Raw genomic sequence first — 18148 nt, 5'->3', positions numbered from 1 at the left:
AAAGATACACGGCTGAAGAAACAAGAGCAGAAGTAATAAATAAATAACCAAGTGTTGTGCTAACTTGAATGAAATAGTTTGTTTGCTTGCAAATGTAAATGAAGTGGTGCGTAAAATATTAATTCGTGGAAAGTAAAATTATTCAAGACATTTGAACTAAGCGACACTGACACTGCTAGAATCCATTCCACCACTCAGAACCTCATTAAAAACACCGAAATAGGTTAATCTATCTTCCGATAACTTTATATCTTCTCGTTTAACTGTAGTTTCCTGTAACTATGAAATAAAGTCACTCTTCCTATTACATCTGTTACGTGCGTCCAGTTTTTATTTTTCGATTCTTTGCGCTAGTAGGTACTGCAAATGAGCGAAAATATTGGCGCTGAGCGGCGTTCGAATTTCCTGTTTTGTATTGTATTTTATGCTCAGCCTAGGAAGAAAATAAAAGTATAAACGACATAGTTTTTGCAGCGAAAATAATTCTCGCAATTACCTCGATCACTCTAACCGAATCAACTCGAAAGTTCCTTTAAATAGATGAGGGTAGAACTCACCCAGGACTTTGTCACGGAAGATTGAAATTTTACTCACCCATTTACGGGGGAGAATTATTCTCCCTGGGCTACGTCGAACCTGTTGCATTTTTTCCTTTGTCATCGTTCTATCGATCCGAAATACTTGAGTATTATTCAAAATGACTATGCGAAAAAATTTAGGCATCAAAGATCTTTGCCATGTCACGTTAGAATCTCTAGATGAATGCATCGCACTTGACGACTTCCACTGAAAGAATAACTCGGATAACGTCGGAAATCACGTAATATTTAACCATTGAACATTCTTCGAAGACAGGTACGGAACACTGAAATCTTGCTGTAACACTTCACTAACACCTTCTAATGACTTCTTTGCCTCGGTGCCATTGTTCGATGATATCGCCCTTGTGGCAACTCTTCATAATGGGCCTCACACGCGTTTACAGCAATCCACTAAGCTCCCGCCTGAAGCGAGACTCTTGATTTACTCTCACTTTTAAGGTTTCAGTGGATTGATTTATCAAAAAATGTATGTCTATGCAACCTATAAAAGTAACGCCGAAGCTATGAATAGTACTTTTACACTAAATAATATACCGAACCGACCGAAGTAGATTTTTATGCATTGTCATTTATTCACATTTTTCGAATTAACTTCGATCGTTTATTTTGAAAAAGGTAAAGAAAGCAGTCTCATAAAACAGGAGTTTTCATTCACTTCAGATTTATATAACCTTCCCCGGAAAGGAATATTTTAAGTTAACTTTATTGTATTAATTCCTCATGTATAAATGTTTAGCCTAGTAATAAAATTACACTCAGTCGAACAAAGGCAATTTGAAAGGCAATTGAGCAATTCATAATTTTGATATACTTCGCCATCAATGTGCAATTTTGAAATTTGAAGGGATAATTTGAATGAAACACGCGCTAGTTTTTGCAGAATGTCTTTCTTTTAAGGCAATTTCAACTAAATGTAATGTAATTGTAAGAGTTTGTATTTATAAGGATAATGATAGCAACAATATATTATTTTTATCATACCACTTTAAATCACTAAAAATTATGATCTAAGATTTTGTTGGCATTGATATGAATGTTTATGCTAGTTATAAAAAATCAAGGCACACGGTAACACCATGAAATATATTTAAATTTTGAGGAGAAAGTTTCTGAATTTTTTGTTACCATATGGGGTAATTACATTGAATTTTTTTGTTCGAGCTCAAAACGACTATCACCTATCACCAATAAAATATAACCAATCATTGGTGTGAATTGAAGTGATTATGAGAATTGTCATTTGAGCACAATGCAAAACCTAATACCCATTAGCAATCAAAATAAACGTGAAAGTCAGTCCATGAAGCATACTTGGCTATATTTCTCTTATAGTTGGAGGATGCTGCCCTACATCTGCTTGTGCCGCACTGCCTACTGGTAAACCGGTGTCTTGCATCAAAACATAAGTCAGCCTCAGAATCATCAGAGGAGGCATAGCCACAGGTCGGGTCAATTCTGAGTTCCAAGATCAATGATAATTACTTTGATGATGGAATGGCAAGTATGCGGGGAAACGTAATTCAGTTTAATGAAATAAGGGCAAAATTTTACTCAGTATCAATGTAATAATGCTTACCGACTATGTAAGCATATTTTTTCATGATAATTATAATTTAGCTCATAGAAAAATTGATAATTTTTTGTTTAGTTTCTCTTACAAATTATTACATTATAGGAAACTCTGTTTGGAATTGGTATGCACATTCATCACTCTGAAACTAGTGGAAAGGCATGTTTACAAATTACATTAACGCATACCTGACAATGTTGAAATGCATGAACGACATATTTGTACCGGAAATAGTAAATGTACGAATTCATGAACCAAATAAGCCCAGGTTCTATTTTATGTTCATACATTCGCACAATTCGGGTGGTGCATTTCTCCGTTCAATCATGCGTCCATGTATTTAGACACATTCCCAAAAGTGGGTTAATGTATCGGGACTGTTAAATGTAACGGAGTTAATGCAATGTACAGACAACCTTTGGGTGTATGATATTAGAATCAATGTATTTTATGGAGTGTTTGAAATTGGGTTATTTGGGCCAATGTTCAATGGTTAGTTGCATGATATTAGAATTTATATATTATTTTCTACTATAGGTGTCATTTCTGTTTCTCATTTTGTCCTTAGATAGGTAGATCGTTATTCATGTTTGTAAATCTAATGATGCCACCAGGCAATAGCCCACTTGCAGCAATATGTAATGATAATAATAGTAATAATAACAATAATAATAATGTGACGTATAAATAGGCCTTTAGAGAGGTAGTAGCAAGCAGTCGATTATGCGTGAAAGATCAGAGAAATAAATGAGAGAAAAAGTAGCAGTTGAGGAAGCCCTACTTCACAGATATGCCCTGGAAATCACTTCCTCCTTCATCTCGTTAATGAAAACGAAAGAGGAAGAGAGAGGATGATCCGGGAGTAAAGCAGCATTGTATATCCTCACGCCGCCGCGGGAAAAAAAAAAGGAAAACGCCTTTTGACGGTGGAATGGGGAGTGTGACGAGGTGTGGAATGACGGTAAAGAGGGGGGAAGGGGGGTCGTGAGAGGTTTAAGGCCGAGGAGGGGTGGAGGGGGGGGGGGGGGGGTTTAGCCGTAGCGAGGAATCCCGGATGAAAAGGAAAGTTTCTCTCGAAGGAGCGCGCTCGCGACCGCTAGTTTGAAACTTTTTTGAGGTTGCATAACCCGCCCCTCTCCACCACTCCTTCCCCCTACCGCAACCTTCTCACCCTCCTCATTGCCCCAGGGGATGGCATAATGCATGCGTTATGGCGAGATTGTTTTCGTTAATGCACTTAGCCTTTTTGGCAAGGAGGTCATGCGAATTAGACCCCGTTGACCGATAGCTCTCCTCCAAATTTATACTACGTGGGGTGATTGCTTTTAAAAAAATCGTTCTAAAAGCTAATTTAATGTTACTGAGCGAAAAATGTGCCATGGTTATTTCACATCCACTTCAGAATACTAAGTAGTTTAATTTTAAGTAGGATTTTTCTTACATCGGTCTAAATGTTTCTTCATGATTAGTAATTGAAGTTATTATTTAGACTGCTTATTCAACATTGAATAAAAAACTTCCTCCTTAGAACGATAAATGATTCGCAGTCCTTCATCTTCATGTATATTATTTGTATCACTGGTATTTATCTAAATTTCAATTGAATAGGCCGGGAATATTTTGTGCTTGGTTCTAGTATGAGAATAAAGTGTAAAATTACATCAACTCTTAGAAAGATTACACACATACTGGCTAGTATAAACTATCTAAAATTGATATTGAACTTATTACAGTGAAGTTTGAAGTAGTAATTGGCGAATGTAATGTCAGCCGTTTTTGAATGGTGTGAAACTCATTGCATCGTTTTATCGTAGAATATTACTTCTGATTATTATGTAAGTTTCAAGTGTTTTGAAACTGTGAAAGTAAAAGTCTTTATCCATGGAAAGGGTGAAGCTTTTAATTGTTTTACGGTGGAAATACCAAGATTTGTGATTTCTTTCCTCTCCCGGGAGATGACTACCTTCGAGTTATTACGCAAGATCCTTACATTATACTAATTTATTTTTACTGCAGCTGACGCAGCAGAGTGCCAGAAGTGAACTACATAGAATGCAGAAAGACCTTTGTAGCAATAATGGTGCGAAAATAATGAAACTACATCGAAACATCTTTTCACCGAGTGGCGAAAAATTTTGAGAGCAGTGAAGGAAAAGTCATTTCGAATTTTAACGCTGGGAAAATAGGCCAACTTTAATTTTAACTTCCCTGGATTATTACCCAACCGTCAAAAAACTTGAATTTTCGTAGGTACCAATTGAGAATTGCGCCACTGTTTCCAGAAAGAAAAGCGACCAGATGATCAAAGAAGACTTCATGTTCAATGCAAAAATACACGAGAATTTTATGCTGAAAACATGTGAATGAAAAAAAACGAGATGTTTCTCCATTCGTTTTATCCAGCATATTATCTGAAATTGAGTAATACCTCAACTTCGTTTTTTTCCCAAAATAAAAAAGCCTATTTATTTACGTATCGTAAAAAATCATACCATTATAAATGGGTAGAAATTAAAATAATCTTTTACCTACGGGGAAATGATGTTTTAAATATCCTGCAAAACTCAGAAAGAACTAACTCTAGCTATCTCATTATTATTATAACGAATTTAGGGCAAATAATAAAAAAAACACATACTTAAGGAGTTGACACCTCGTTTTTCAGTTTTGTGACAATGAATAAATAAATATATATTAATTTATTACTTCATTATGGAAAAATCAATGCAGTTATTTCTTCCTAAATTAATGTTCTGTTTTGTTTAGCATACGGTAAACCTGGAAAACTTGTTCCCAGTGGTGCAACTTGAGCCCAAAGTGAAATATTGATTACTGTATGGCATGCAAGTGGCGACAGCTAAAATAAAGATATCTTAACCATGGGAATATCATGTAACCTAGAGTCTTATGTTTTATTTATACCACTCACATGAAATATTATCTATTTTGAATGTTGGGCTCAAGTTACTCCAACTGGCTTAAGCAATCCAGTTCTACGGTGCACTTACTTTGTGTTCATTGCTGTGAAATTTTAAATTATTGTTGATCAGACTAACAGCCTTTTTATGTTAACAGAAAAATTGAGTAATGTGTATCCTCAGTAATCGATAATATTTATACTGTGCGTAAAGTGTAGACTTAACGTTTTTGCTCATCAATTGCTGGCAGTAAATTACTAAAATATTAAAAACAACGGAAAGATATTACTACAATATCTTTCCGTTGTTTTAGTTTTAATGGAGTAAATAATAGAATATAAGTGTTTTTCATGAAGAAAGTGAAGCTAAATGAACTCAATATTTCAGAAAAAAATGAATAAATTATTAATAGCATATGTGAAAGATAAGTTTGTGGCAATTGGAGTTTTCCCTTCGTTCATTAATCTTGTGAAAGAGCGAACAATCAGAAAGCTCCGCGTTTTTATGAAATCGGGCCGTTGGTGAAGAAAAATCGAGACCAGTGCTTGCACAAACCGCGGTGCACATACGGGGGGAAACTTCTCACCTTTCAAGAAACGCCTCTCCTCCCGGAGACTTCAACGCATGACTACGAAGTAGTCCTGTGGATGCTGAAAAAACTTGAATCACCGCGATGTCAACTTTGAGAGAAGAAAAAATAACTACAATCCCACTGCCTTTGCTTGATGGCTGAGTCCGCTGCAAACACTGTCCACTCGTAAAGAGGTAGGTGGGAGGAATTATCACTCGATAATCACGTCCCAAAATCACGCTTTGGGTGGATAGCAGTGGTACACTCACTCCGGTTTCTTCTTTAAGGTTCCATACCCCAGATGCGTGTATGTATACGTGGTGAGATGAGTCTTGCGTTGGGTACGTGTTCTCGCAGTAGGTTGAAAACGAGAGTGATCCAAGAAAGCACCACTAAAGCCTTTGTTGCGTCCGTTGGATGGGAAGGCACTGTCTCCGTAAGCAAGACTCTCTCGCCTCTCCAGAGCTCTGCAAGAGTGCGGCGGAGGTGGGGAGGCAGGGTATAAAGGTGGAGGGAGGAGGGGTATTTCAGCAGGAGGGGTTCCGCGGTATGACCTCGAGAACAAACTCCATTCCGAAATATATGTCTAAAATGTAAATAAAAAAATCAATCCCTTAGCTGCTGATACTTGCACATGTTGTTGGAAGGGGGTTGAAATTGTATGAGGTTGGGGTAGTGGTCGCTCCGGTAGAAGGTAAGGGGCAGAGGAGGGTGGGGCTAAAGTCAGACTAGTGGGAGTTCAGGTTTGGAAGCATGTAAGGCAATGGAGGGGTATTATAAAAGTTGGCCGGGTTGGCGGGCTTAAGAGGGGACTTGGCCAACGGATACAGTGTATACGACCCCAATTTTGTCCTCACCCCACCGTCTCATTTCCCCCAAACATTCAACTCATCCCACGGCTCTGATCCAGAATTCAGTTCTCTCCCAACTTATTTCCTCCCCCTCTACTCTGCAACCTGCGTCACGCATCCTAAATGCCACCTCTAATATCCAAGTGGTTTTTTCGGAAGTTTTTTTTTTTTATTCGTTCGATCCAAAAGACCTTGCCGAATATGCCCCTCTTTTTTTTATCTACAAAATTTTTCGTGACTTCATTCACGGGGTGATCTTAAACTTGTGGAGATTTGAAGATAGGGTGATGTGATTTTCCCATAGGTCGAGCACGTCACGAAAAGAAAAGCAGGAGTCGAGTCGGAATTTTTGGCTAAAGCCATGTAACGGAGGAGGAAGAAGTGCATTTGGAACAGTCAATTACGCCAGTAGACAATGTGATATTTTTTAAATAAAAGCGGAGTGGGCTGCATTAATATGCTTCAATTGAAATAACGTTAATGAAGACAAAATATATATATTTATCTAGCCTAGGGAAGAGCTATGTTAAAAAATGGAGCAAATCAATTAATTGATTTTTAGGATTAACTCATTTCCAGGACCATTGATTTAAGAAAATTTAAACGGCTGTATGAACAAGTCATACCTGATAAAATACAGTAAATTCGATATAAAATATTTCTGAATCTTTTGAAATTAATTAATTTTACTTCAAAACGACTCAGATTAAAGATAAAAAGCATTCATCTAATTCAAAGTACCATGAAATATCCCAATGATGGTTAGATTCTCAAGAATGGCTTGATAAAAACTTAATATTAAAATACTTCATTAGAAATTTTCATTTTAGTGTCTAAGGTATAGTTGAAATAAACTTTCACGAAAACATATTGTCAAATTTCACAATCAGATTAAATGACGCGTTTAACTTTTTATTATGTAACTAGATCCTCATTTTTCATTCAGTAAATTAATGATCTGATGGAGGTATTTTTTTAACTTACGATAGTTCACCATACATACGGATGACACTAGGATGACGAATTTTGAAGTTGATGAATGAGGTGAAAAATATTTTGGAACCGTAAGCAAATGATATAATGCTAGCTTTGTAGTTCACTTTCGGTTTAGACTAGAAAGTTACATGATTGCTGAACACATAAGAAATACGTTATTGCTTTCTTAAAAATTCCACCGCTCACTAATTATCATTAATATTTGCAGCTTGCGAGCAGTGGCACATAAAGCAATTAAGCACGCTTGAGTGCATATAAGTTTTGGGTTGTGAAATCGTAATTTGTTCCTCCTTTTCAAGAAGTTTGGATTATAAATTATTGATCGATGATGAAGTAATATTTTGAAATATCATTCTATATAATTTTCATAATATCCGTCATAATTATTGTACAACCGACGAATCGATCGAGGCAGTTTGTAATTTAAAATATATTTCCGGTACCATTAAATAAAATTACCTACTTTCACTAAAGCCTTAAGGTAAAAGTAACTTATTCTAATTTAAAAAGTGAGCTAAAGTAAATTATTTTAATTTTAATTAATATATTTCTATTATCTTCCTTTGGTGATCTAACTAATCTATTTTGAGAGCATTATTTAGTCAAGCCTAAATTGCCTGTCGAAGAAATCCAAACAAATACCTGTCCAATCCAAGTACTAAACGAATCCAGAAAAAAATATTTTCTGTCGTAGTTATTACATTTCTAGTGATAAATGTTGCTTTTTTATACGAACTAAAATACTACCTGTAAAGATAATAACTTTAAAAATGTATCTATTACCAGGATTACGTTTCTAAATGTGTCCTGTGAAGTTATTATGCCATTATAATCTTTAAGTTTCACTTCTCTATCCTTATAAACAGGCATGCTAGTGCTTTTTTTAAGTATGCATATTGTTTAAATGCTAAAGTACCTTATGTTAAACTGCGCTTTTGCATTTTTTTAATGGGTATTAATTGGGAATATTTTAGAACACTAGAAAATATAAATTAATTTGAGATAGTTCATGGAGCACATGAGGCAGACTTGGACCTTAGCATAGATGAAGGAGCGCGCATAACATACACACGGGCTTCATCACCCCTTAACCTGACTCATTTGAGTTATCAAAAAGACAATAAATGCACAATAAATTTAAAAAATCTGGTAAAAAGTCGGAATATTAAGTTCGCGATCAACCAAAAACTGCCGATTGATATATCTACGCGTATTATCTGTAAGATAAGGGTCACACACAAAGAATGGAATCTACCAGGGTATATTCAAAGCCAAAAACCTGTTGAGCATGAATTTCAACACCGTATAAGAATGAAAAGCCAAATTACTAGGCTTATTTACACCTCTTTTTCATTATATTAGAATGTTCATACGCCTCCTTTCCCTTTGGATTGAATTCCCAGTCAAACCAGTGGAATGGATGCGTTCAGCAAGAACATATCGAATTTGACGCTCTATGAGAGTCTCGGAAAAATAAACTATGAGCTAAGTCTTTATGTCCGTTGGATAAAAGTAAGCAGACACGTTTTCTCCGAGAACTTATGACGTCGCGATCGAAAATAATAAGAAGGAAACAATGCCTTGAAAGTTGCTGGGGAGTCTTTACTCATGGAACACGAGGCAAGATTTAAGTTTGGGTGGGATGCCCTTTGCTAAGCATTCAAGTCTTCTCTATCTTCTTTTTGTCCCTAAATTAAAAAAATCCGTTTCTATATTGTAGAAAATTTTGTGATCATTTGTTTTTTAATTTTAAGGTGGACGGTAGTAAGGTAGTGGAGATATAGAGTTCTTTAGAGTAATAAAAATAGTTAACTGTACATTGAAAAACAGCCATTGTACATTTAAACTGATGGGTGGCATGGGATTATTTCGGAAAAAGTCCATTTACTGACAAAATATTTCCAGGAAAACAACAGGTTAGTAAAAACAGATTAAAATTTTACTGCTTACTAAAAAGTCTAACATTTTTAATGGAATTCACCGCCGTAACATTTGTTTCCTCAATTTTACCTTAAATGTGAATAATTCCTTCTTATTATGAAATAATTTGAAGGAATGTTAGCAATATATTCATTTAACGAGCATATATTATAAAAGCAGGCGTGCGTCAATTATTAAACATGTTTCCATGTCATGTTTCTGCGGAATGTAACCTATATTTTGCAAAACTTTGGTACATAATTGCTACCGATTCCGAGTTTAAACTGGTGAAATATTTTCTTTTAAATTTTATGAGTTCGTAAAATATAATATCTCCCGTTCACTTTTTTCTAATTATTAATGTTAGTTACAGATTTTTATGAATAGAAAAAGTTACATTTTTAATCTCCCGTTCACTTTTTTCTAATTATTAATGTTAGTTACAGATTTTTATGAATAGAAAAAGGTACATTTTTAATGATTGAAAAGAGTCGATCGGTACCTGTATCGTCTTTGACTCTGTAATGTTACGAAAATTGAAGCAAAGAATTCGGAACCTCGATGATGCATTCCATTTCTATTTTGAAATTGTTGAAATGCCATGTTTCACAATTTGGTCATTAGGGACCAGGAAGTATTGAATCTTACCAGTGGCGTAGCCAGGATTTTAAATTGAGGGGGGATTTACCGGATATTTCGGGGCCCTTCCGTGGTGCATAAATCACCCCAGGGTAAAGGGGCATTCCCCGAAAATTTTGGTATTTTTGATGTTGAAAACGCGATTTTTTAGGACTAAAAACAGTAATTTTGTACAAGTATTTGTTAAAATAATGTACATAAATTGGTTTAAGTAAAATATTTAAAAGGTCAGGGGGGGATGGTTTAATAACCCGGAAAACCCCCTCGTGGCTACGCCACTAAATCGTACATTATGCAAGTCTCACCTTGAATACTACCGAACAACTGATGATTAACTCTTGAAGAGGCAATAATTCGCCCGTATAAAATGATCACTACTCCTTGATGGAAAAACCAATATAGTTTCTTCATAAAATTCACTATGCACTTAGAATATGAATCTATTAGGAACTGAAGGTTAAATATATGCTAATTAAGAAATTTCGGTGGTTATCTCGGAAACTTTACTCTCTGTGCACTTTTCAGATAGCCATGCAAATACGTTTGAAGAGTATTTGTTTGAGAAAACAATGAATCACTCGGATTTAGCATGATTTTTGCATTTACTGATCGATCCTTTGAGATTTCATTTAAATTAAATTACATTCTTATTACCTCCAGAATAGATATTTATAAAATTCTCTAGGGCTCGCCACCGTGTAAAAGATTTGATCTGAGCCAACATTTCGGACGCTAACTCCTCGTTCATTCTCAAACGTCAGCTGAGTTCAAATCTCTCACCTGATGGCAAGCCCAAGAGAATTTTTCTCATGTAATTCACCGGAAAAACGTAATTATGCATCAAAATACGTATTACAAAACACTTCAGCGCTCAACAGAGAACAACATCATGGCACAAATCCATGCGCTCTCCATCCGGGCTGTGATATTGAAGCATCGTGTCCAGCGAGTGGTAGACACGTTAGATAAGAGTTTCACTGGCCACCGCTGGAATTTGGGTCATGGACACCATCTCTCCTGCTAATTCGTAACCGCTCCTGTCTCCTGAAACATTTAGGTTCTCGGAAGTGAAGTTATGAATGGAGCTCTTGGGAGGTGAGAGTGAAAGCCATTTCTCCTTATATTTGGGAAGAGAAATCAGGATCTCATTGTCTTAAAAACGTTCTTCTCACTCAGAAAAATGCTCTATGATTCCTTCCTTGTATAATCATTCTAATTCCTCTTATTCCTGAAAGACTCAAGCAATTTTTCTTCCAGGCTCCGAAACTAAGTTAGGTGATATAAATTCCTTTCGTAAGGTACCACGATTAAGTCTTACTTGTCTTACGCTGTAGCTATTTATTTTTAAAATACAAAGCAGCAAACTAAAAGTTAAAACACTACTTTCGTAAACACGTAGTTTATCGACAAAATATAGTTTCTTAAAACTCTAACAAAAACTGGGTCGAAAGGCAATAGAGAGGTTATTTTGTGTTAAAGTGTAAGCTGAGTAAACGTGTAGTTTGTACTTAAGTCCTGTAAAGTGCCAAACAAAAATATTTTCGATGACGTGATTTTTAGATCCGTGAGCGGGCCAGCTGAAAAATATTTTCTTTCGTCAGCACTTGAAAAATATAATGTGTGGCAGGATTTTTGTCCGTCTTTGATGACGAAATGGAATTGGGCCTTCAGAAATAGTGTTGATGATGTTTACGAAAGAATGAATATCTATGCAGCCGAAATTCCGTGGAAAAGTCGTCGGACAACTTGCATGTTCAAGGTTACGCTTTCCAACGCTCATTTCTCATGCTGGTTGGCGGTCAGTTTATGGCGTCCAAATTTTAAGCTATCGTTAAATTTTAAGTACTAGAAAAAGCGGGTAGGTTTATATGGAAGCTTCATCATTGGGTTGAATTGAAAATATTGTTACTCAGAAGAGTCTACCAACTAAGTAGAGTTACTAATTAAATAATGGCATAAATGTTTTCAGAAACGTAATCTCTGATTTATACCAAAGCTTATCTATCCATGGAAATCTTTTACGGCGAGTTTTAGATTCTGCCTTTAAAATAAAAACTCTTTTCTCTAAGCCGAAATAATAATTATATGTAAAGTATATATTATGGCAATATATTTATCATTAGACAGACATTCAAATATCGTAATAGACATTCAAAGCTCCAAAGATGGCATTAAACGTTGTAATATGATGGGTTTTATTGAGTCTTTTGTCAAAAACACTGAAATTACTCAAGATAGGTCACTTTAAGAGAAAGTTTAATAAATGGACAGCACCTCCGTTACATGTTAACTAAAGTTGGTCACGACTACACGGGATATATTGATTCTGAGCGTTAATCAGTCATGAAACTTTCACATCAATGAAAACATCCTCTAGCTTATCAGCATATCGCAGCAAATGTGACTTCCATAGTGTGAAACGAAACACTTCTCAGGAGGTCGAGCTTCAGTAATCCTCGTGCGGAATTACTTTGCATGAAATAGTGTGATTTAAATAATGAAGATTACATTGTGTTAAAGCATTTCCGCGCACAGTTTTCCTAATGAAAAGAAAAGACGCTCAGTTGTTTAAGCGGTAGGGACGAATTATTTTAAGGCTTTTAACGATTTTATCATACGTTTTGTAATGAGTCCCTCATAAAAGATTCCAATTAGGATAATGTAAGCTTTAACCCTTCTCTTTAATGCGACTTATATATTTTCTGAGTAATCTCATTGACCGTTTTGTAAAATGTTATAAATTTGAAAAAAGAGTGGTACTACTGATTGTGAGATGTTTTAACATATATCTACGGGTTAAAGAGGCATTCAGTTAGAAGGATAGGAATTTGTTTATCTCTTAGACCTCAATTTATATTGAGAAAATATTTTTTTTTATTTAATAAAGCTTTCATAAAAAATATTTCCAGCGCTATAACTTTTTTTAAATCAGAACATACATAAAAATAAGAATGCGCATGAAATATTTTAGATTAATTTTTTCTTATTTAAATTAAGAATTATCATTTATTATCATAGCCTGATGGTCTCAGGGCGGGGCAAAAGACTAAAGGGGCTTTTTTTGCAGTCAAAGTGAAGCATATCTCCTTTATCATAAAATTTTCCCCTTAAAACTTTTTCCAAGCAATATCTTCACTGTCTCTAAATAGTCAGAAGTCACGGAAAGCAATTGGCCCCTCATATCCTGAATATGTAAATGTTGATTTGATTGATAGCCGTGGAAACCATTGATAGCCAGCATACTGATAAAGAAGCATGCTTTTAGGAGATATTTGGTAGAGATCGTTTTTTTTGGTGTATTAGATGCGTTAAAATAATCAATCACAGTAGGCAAGTTTTTACCCGCGCTATTTGTGATGAGAAAACCATAATTATAAGAAAACCGGCTATTAACTGAAGAAAATAAAAGAGAAAATTACAGTCATAGTAGAATACAATAAAATTAAACGTTGAACTTCATTTTTTTACTATTCGTTTGTAATATTATTCATTCGAATTGTTTTTCGCCGCATTATTATACCGCATTCGAATTGTTTTTCACGATGATTACCGCACACTAAGAATTTCGTGCCTCATACCCTTACAATGACTTGTGTGCATTTAAAAACGCTGATCAACCTCATGCCCTCATTTACTGTGTTACTATACTCAAGGTCACAAAAATGATGTACTTTTTTATGAAATAGTAGCTTTTTTACTTAACAAATCTCAACGTATTGAATTTGATGAAATTTTACCTGATAAGTTAGGCTTTCTGTGCAATTATTACATCAATTTTGAAAAATGTTTGAAGTAATTTCATCTTATTTTTTAAATCTAAAAATCTAGTTGGATACATAGGCAGTTTTTATACCATATTACTTTGAATTTTAAATGTGAGAGGTAACTTTAAGAAATAATGAAGAATTGTTACGGAAATTTAAATATTCAAACTTGAAGGTGAGAACGAAGAGAAGGTAATTTGGGACATCTGAAATAATCTTTGAAGTTAGCATACCATTCACAAATTCTGAAGAAAATGTTGTGAAATTGAAGGGAGGATAATCAACTGTTGTTGAGATACGCCTTACAATATGCGATTTGATAAACTTTTGGGAAACCGCAGCCACAAATGGAAGGATTCAGCCACCATAGTACGAGACATGAAATATTTCATGAATATGTATTACGCCCATAAATTCACTAAATATTAATGATTATTGATAGATATGGCACTTAAATATACTGATGCTAAATCTCCTTTACAATAATTCCGCGAAAAAGGAACATTTTAAGTATGCTATTCCTCAATTGCTTTTTTTTCTGTGATCCCTAAATGTAGAGCAAGACGCAGATAGCCAAGTGTGACATTAGGTACATTTGCTGCTGTTTTCCTTAATGAACTGACGTGAAAAACATGTTAATAACCTCAAGGCAGGTTAAGATGGGAATTTCGAAAATATTATTGTTATTAGAATGTCCAATCTACAAAAGGTTCCCGAGGCGATGGATGCTATTAAGATGAGGGAGCTCATTTTATTTTAATACCTGAATGTCTCGTTCCATCGCGCAGCTATGAAAACAGTTTTTTCGACATATCTTTTGTGCCATCATGTACTTAATCTTTTTGGGTCTCAAGATATTGATCGGATATTTCAAATAGTTAGGCCAAAAATAGGCCACTCTAGATGAATGAATAAATTTAAACCAGCTATAATGCGACAATGACCCTTTATGTATCTTTTTAAAATAAACCATCCCAGGCTATTTAAAGATAACTCTTCAGGTAAGTGATAGCACTCGTTAAATTTGATTTTCAAACATCACCAATCGATTACCAATTTAATTAAAAAATAATGGTGGGAGGTCTAAGAAAAATAATTAGACATTGAATCTTCTCATTCATTGTAAAAATACGTTCCCGAAAGATAAATCGTCGGTTTCTTGTTGAATATTGTCATAAAGTGCTCGGTACTCTATGGTACTGACCAGGTGAATTTATGAGAGAAGAGGATAGAAAAGTAATGCTTTTAAAATGCTTTTTAAAAATCATTTCCAAATTGGAGAATATTTTAGCCTCTGGAGTCCGCGATCCAGCTTAAATACGTTCATTCATTGGGAAACTTTGACCAGATTCCTTCCCTATGTGGCTGTTGTTTTTATACAATCACTTTCCCCAGTGTTTCATCACGTATTTCGAAGCATATATCACCAGCAGAGTCACAGTTTTCGAATTGTCTCCCATTAGTTTTACCTATTTTAATTCATATTCTAATATAGTCAGGTTCCTTGACGATAATTTGAGGAAGGTATATCAAGGTCTTGGCGCTATTTATAAGATAATTGCGGGCTACACCTTCAAAACCTCGGTTTACATCGATACCAAGTGCGGTAATTCTACAGAGGAAAGATTATTTGCCTCCAACGGTATTCGAAACTCGATCCCGAGAATCATCGCTAATCCCTTTGATCATCCACCACCTCGACAGCTTAAGCGCTAGAGCACGTGGAGTGAAAGAAGCGGATCCGGGTTTGAATCACTATAAAGATAAATAATTTCAATATTTTTTTTGGAATTTTTTTCAGATGAAAATATGGAAAAATTCCACTCCATTACGCTTGTATTTTTGGATTTCGTTCGTAACTTTTTCAGCCTGCGTGGACCTGCATTCAGAACGGTATGCCTATAGTCAGTTCTCGTATATTTTCTCGTTCCCATATATTTCCTCGTTCCCGTATATTCCCTCGTTCTCTTATGTATTTTGGTTAACGCATGCACACCTTCCCCAGTCATCCCAAGAACCCTTTATCACCACTATTCCATGGTCTGAGTACCACAGTTTTCGTCACTAGAGACCCACCTGCTCCTTAACGAATTCCTCCGGATTATCCGGGCGTTGAAGTCTCCGCCTCTTCCGCTGACTCACCGGAGGACCTGGCCCTCGTTCGGGTCCTTGGGAGCTTCCTCGTGCCTGATTCTCGAGGCCTTCGACCTCCTCCTTTAGCACCACTTCCTTGCCGATGATCTCCCGAAAGTCGAGCCGGGATAATCACGGGGCAACAACCGGAAGAGACTGGAGGTGTCGGTGAGTGTGCTCCCGCGGCGGCCAACAGGGGAAGACTGACTACACAATGCGCGACTCTTCAACACATCCTTCTCCCTCGCCCGCTCTCCTCCCCTACCAACCCCTTGCGCTCTCTTCCTCTCTCGCCTATGAGTCCATCACTTCCCTCCCCTCTTCTTTCACTCCTCTGCGGTCTTCCCTGGGTTCCTTCTCGGCGTAGTACTACAGAGCCTTTGTCATTCGCCTGCTTTCGTGCCCGCGGGCCTAGTCTCCCCGGCAGACGCAAGTGCTTCTTTGCAACAGCCTTCCAATTAAGGGTCTACCGGGAAATCCGATGGGGGGGGGGGTCTGATTTATGTGCAACCGTCAGTCAGAAGAGAAGCTCTCTGCTAAGGCAAGTTAGTGTAAATATTACCATGGTGCGGTGACCACAGTGTTTGTTATCAATGATGGCTCGCTATTTACGTAATGTTGAAATATTTTTTAGCTTCTCCCTTTATGGAGTGGATTGAAGGATTAAGGTTTTTTCCCCCTTGATTTTAAATATCATAGCGGTAAGAGGGATTAATCGGAATAAAACATTGATTAACTTTCAAAAAGGCAATAATGGAGAGTGAATATGAATAGTGACACGCGTTTATTGCATCTACATCCATTTAATACCCTGTGAGCCACCTCTAGGGTGTTTGGCAGGGGGTGATCAATCACCAGCATGCAATTGGACTCCCACGTACACACAACACAGTCCAAAAAACGCAACGTATACTAACAAATTATACCACCATATGCTGTTAGAAATAATAATAAAATTAAGAAACATGCATTTAGTTTTACATAGGTTAGTTGGCTACACTACAAGTCATGCAATCTATTTATGAGCTCTATCGCTGCCGTTATAATCTCTTATTGATTGTGGAAAAAAAGGCATTCTAAATATGCCGGCTCTACAGTCTATCTTTCTTATTTTATTTATATGATCTGATCTTCCGAAGAATGTTGGCGTCCGTAAGATATGGCTAACTCCGTTGGAAAAGGCATTGCTCTTATATTTATGTAAAAGGTTTAGTCTATTTTTCTATCCACGGCCTGACAAAGATTCCTATTCGAGTTTATCTAAGAGGTCAGTTACACTAACAAGACTATCGTTACGACCTTTCACGTACCTGGCAACTCTTCTTTTCACGTGTTCGAACTCTGTTATGAAGCCTTTTTCATGAGGATCCCAAACACTGGCAGCGTATTCTAAATGGGGCCTAAAGAGGGAAAAGTAGCTAATTTCTCTCACTTTGTCGTCGCACTTTCCTAATATTATTTTAACAAAACCCATTTTACGATTAGCTTGACCGGTTATTTCTCGAATATGTTTATTCCACGGTAGATTATTATTGAGTCTAACTCCTAAATATTTCACGGAATTAACTGCCTTTAATTAGGTGCCCCGAATGATATAGCTACGTTGTACGGAGTTAATCTTCTTCCAGAGATTCATTACTACGCATTTTTTAAAAATTTAATTCTAACTGCCATTCATCGCACCACGCTTGGATAGCAGCAAGGTCATTTGTTAGTTCATCTATATCTTTGCTGGAACGGATTTCTCTGTAAACTACAGCATCGTCTGCAAATAATCGTAACTTACTGTGTGCTACTTCGCCAATGTCGTTTATATGAAGAAGGAATAGGAGTGGGCTAATGACACTACCCTGAGGGACGCCAGAAGTGACTCTAACCTCCTTGGAGACTGCACCGTCTAATACTACTCTTTGGACGCGGTCACTAAAAAGTTCTCTTATCCAGGAAATGAAATCTTCATCTAGACCATAAGATTTCAGTTTTATTATAAACTTTCCGTGGGGTACTTTATCAAATGCTTTTTTCAAATCAAGAAAAATCGCGTCTGCTGGAATGCTGTCTTCTCCGGAGACCAAAATACCGTGGGCGAAAAGCGCTAACTGGGTTTCGCAAGATCTACTTTTCCTGAATCCATGTTGAGTTCTCATTAACAGTTTTGCTCATCTAAGTGTATCATTACTGAGT

At 36.3% G+C, this 18148-nt stretch overlaps 1 protein-coding gene across 2 annotated transcripts in view; it reads right to left on the bottom strand.

Annotated features, from left to right (window-relative positions):
* Nucleotides 1-16193, bottom strand: part of LOC124153782 (putative fatty acyl-CoA reductase CG5065) — a 72837-nt gene extending 56644 nt beyond the window's left edge. The window contains exon 1 of one of the 2 annotated variants that reach the window (XM_046527138.1): nt 15908-16193. The gene's annotated coding sequence lies outside the window, so the exon portion shown is untranslated. Of the gene's footprint in view, nt 1-5676; nt 6081-15907 lie in introns of those variants that run through there. The other variant, XM_046527139.1, reaches the window with a different exon arrangement.
* Between the last annotated feature and the right edge of the window lie 1955 nt (nt 16194-18148).

The sequence above is a fragment of the Ischnura elegans genome, chromosome 2, assembly GCF_921293095.1.
Source record: "Ischnura elegans chromosome 2, ioIscEleg1.1, whole genome shotgun sequence".
Taxonomy (NCBI): Eukaryota; Metazoa; Arthropoda; class Insecta; order Odonata; family Coenagrionidae; genus Ischnura; species Ischnura elegans.
Note: the sequence above shows the minus strand (reverse complement) of the source record. Positions and strands in the feature narration are given on the sequence as shown.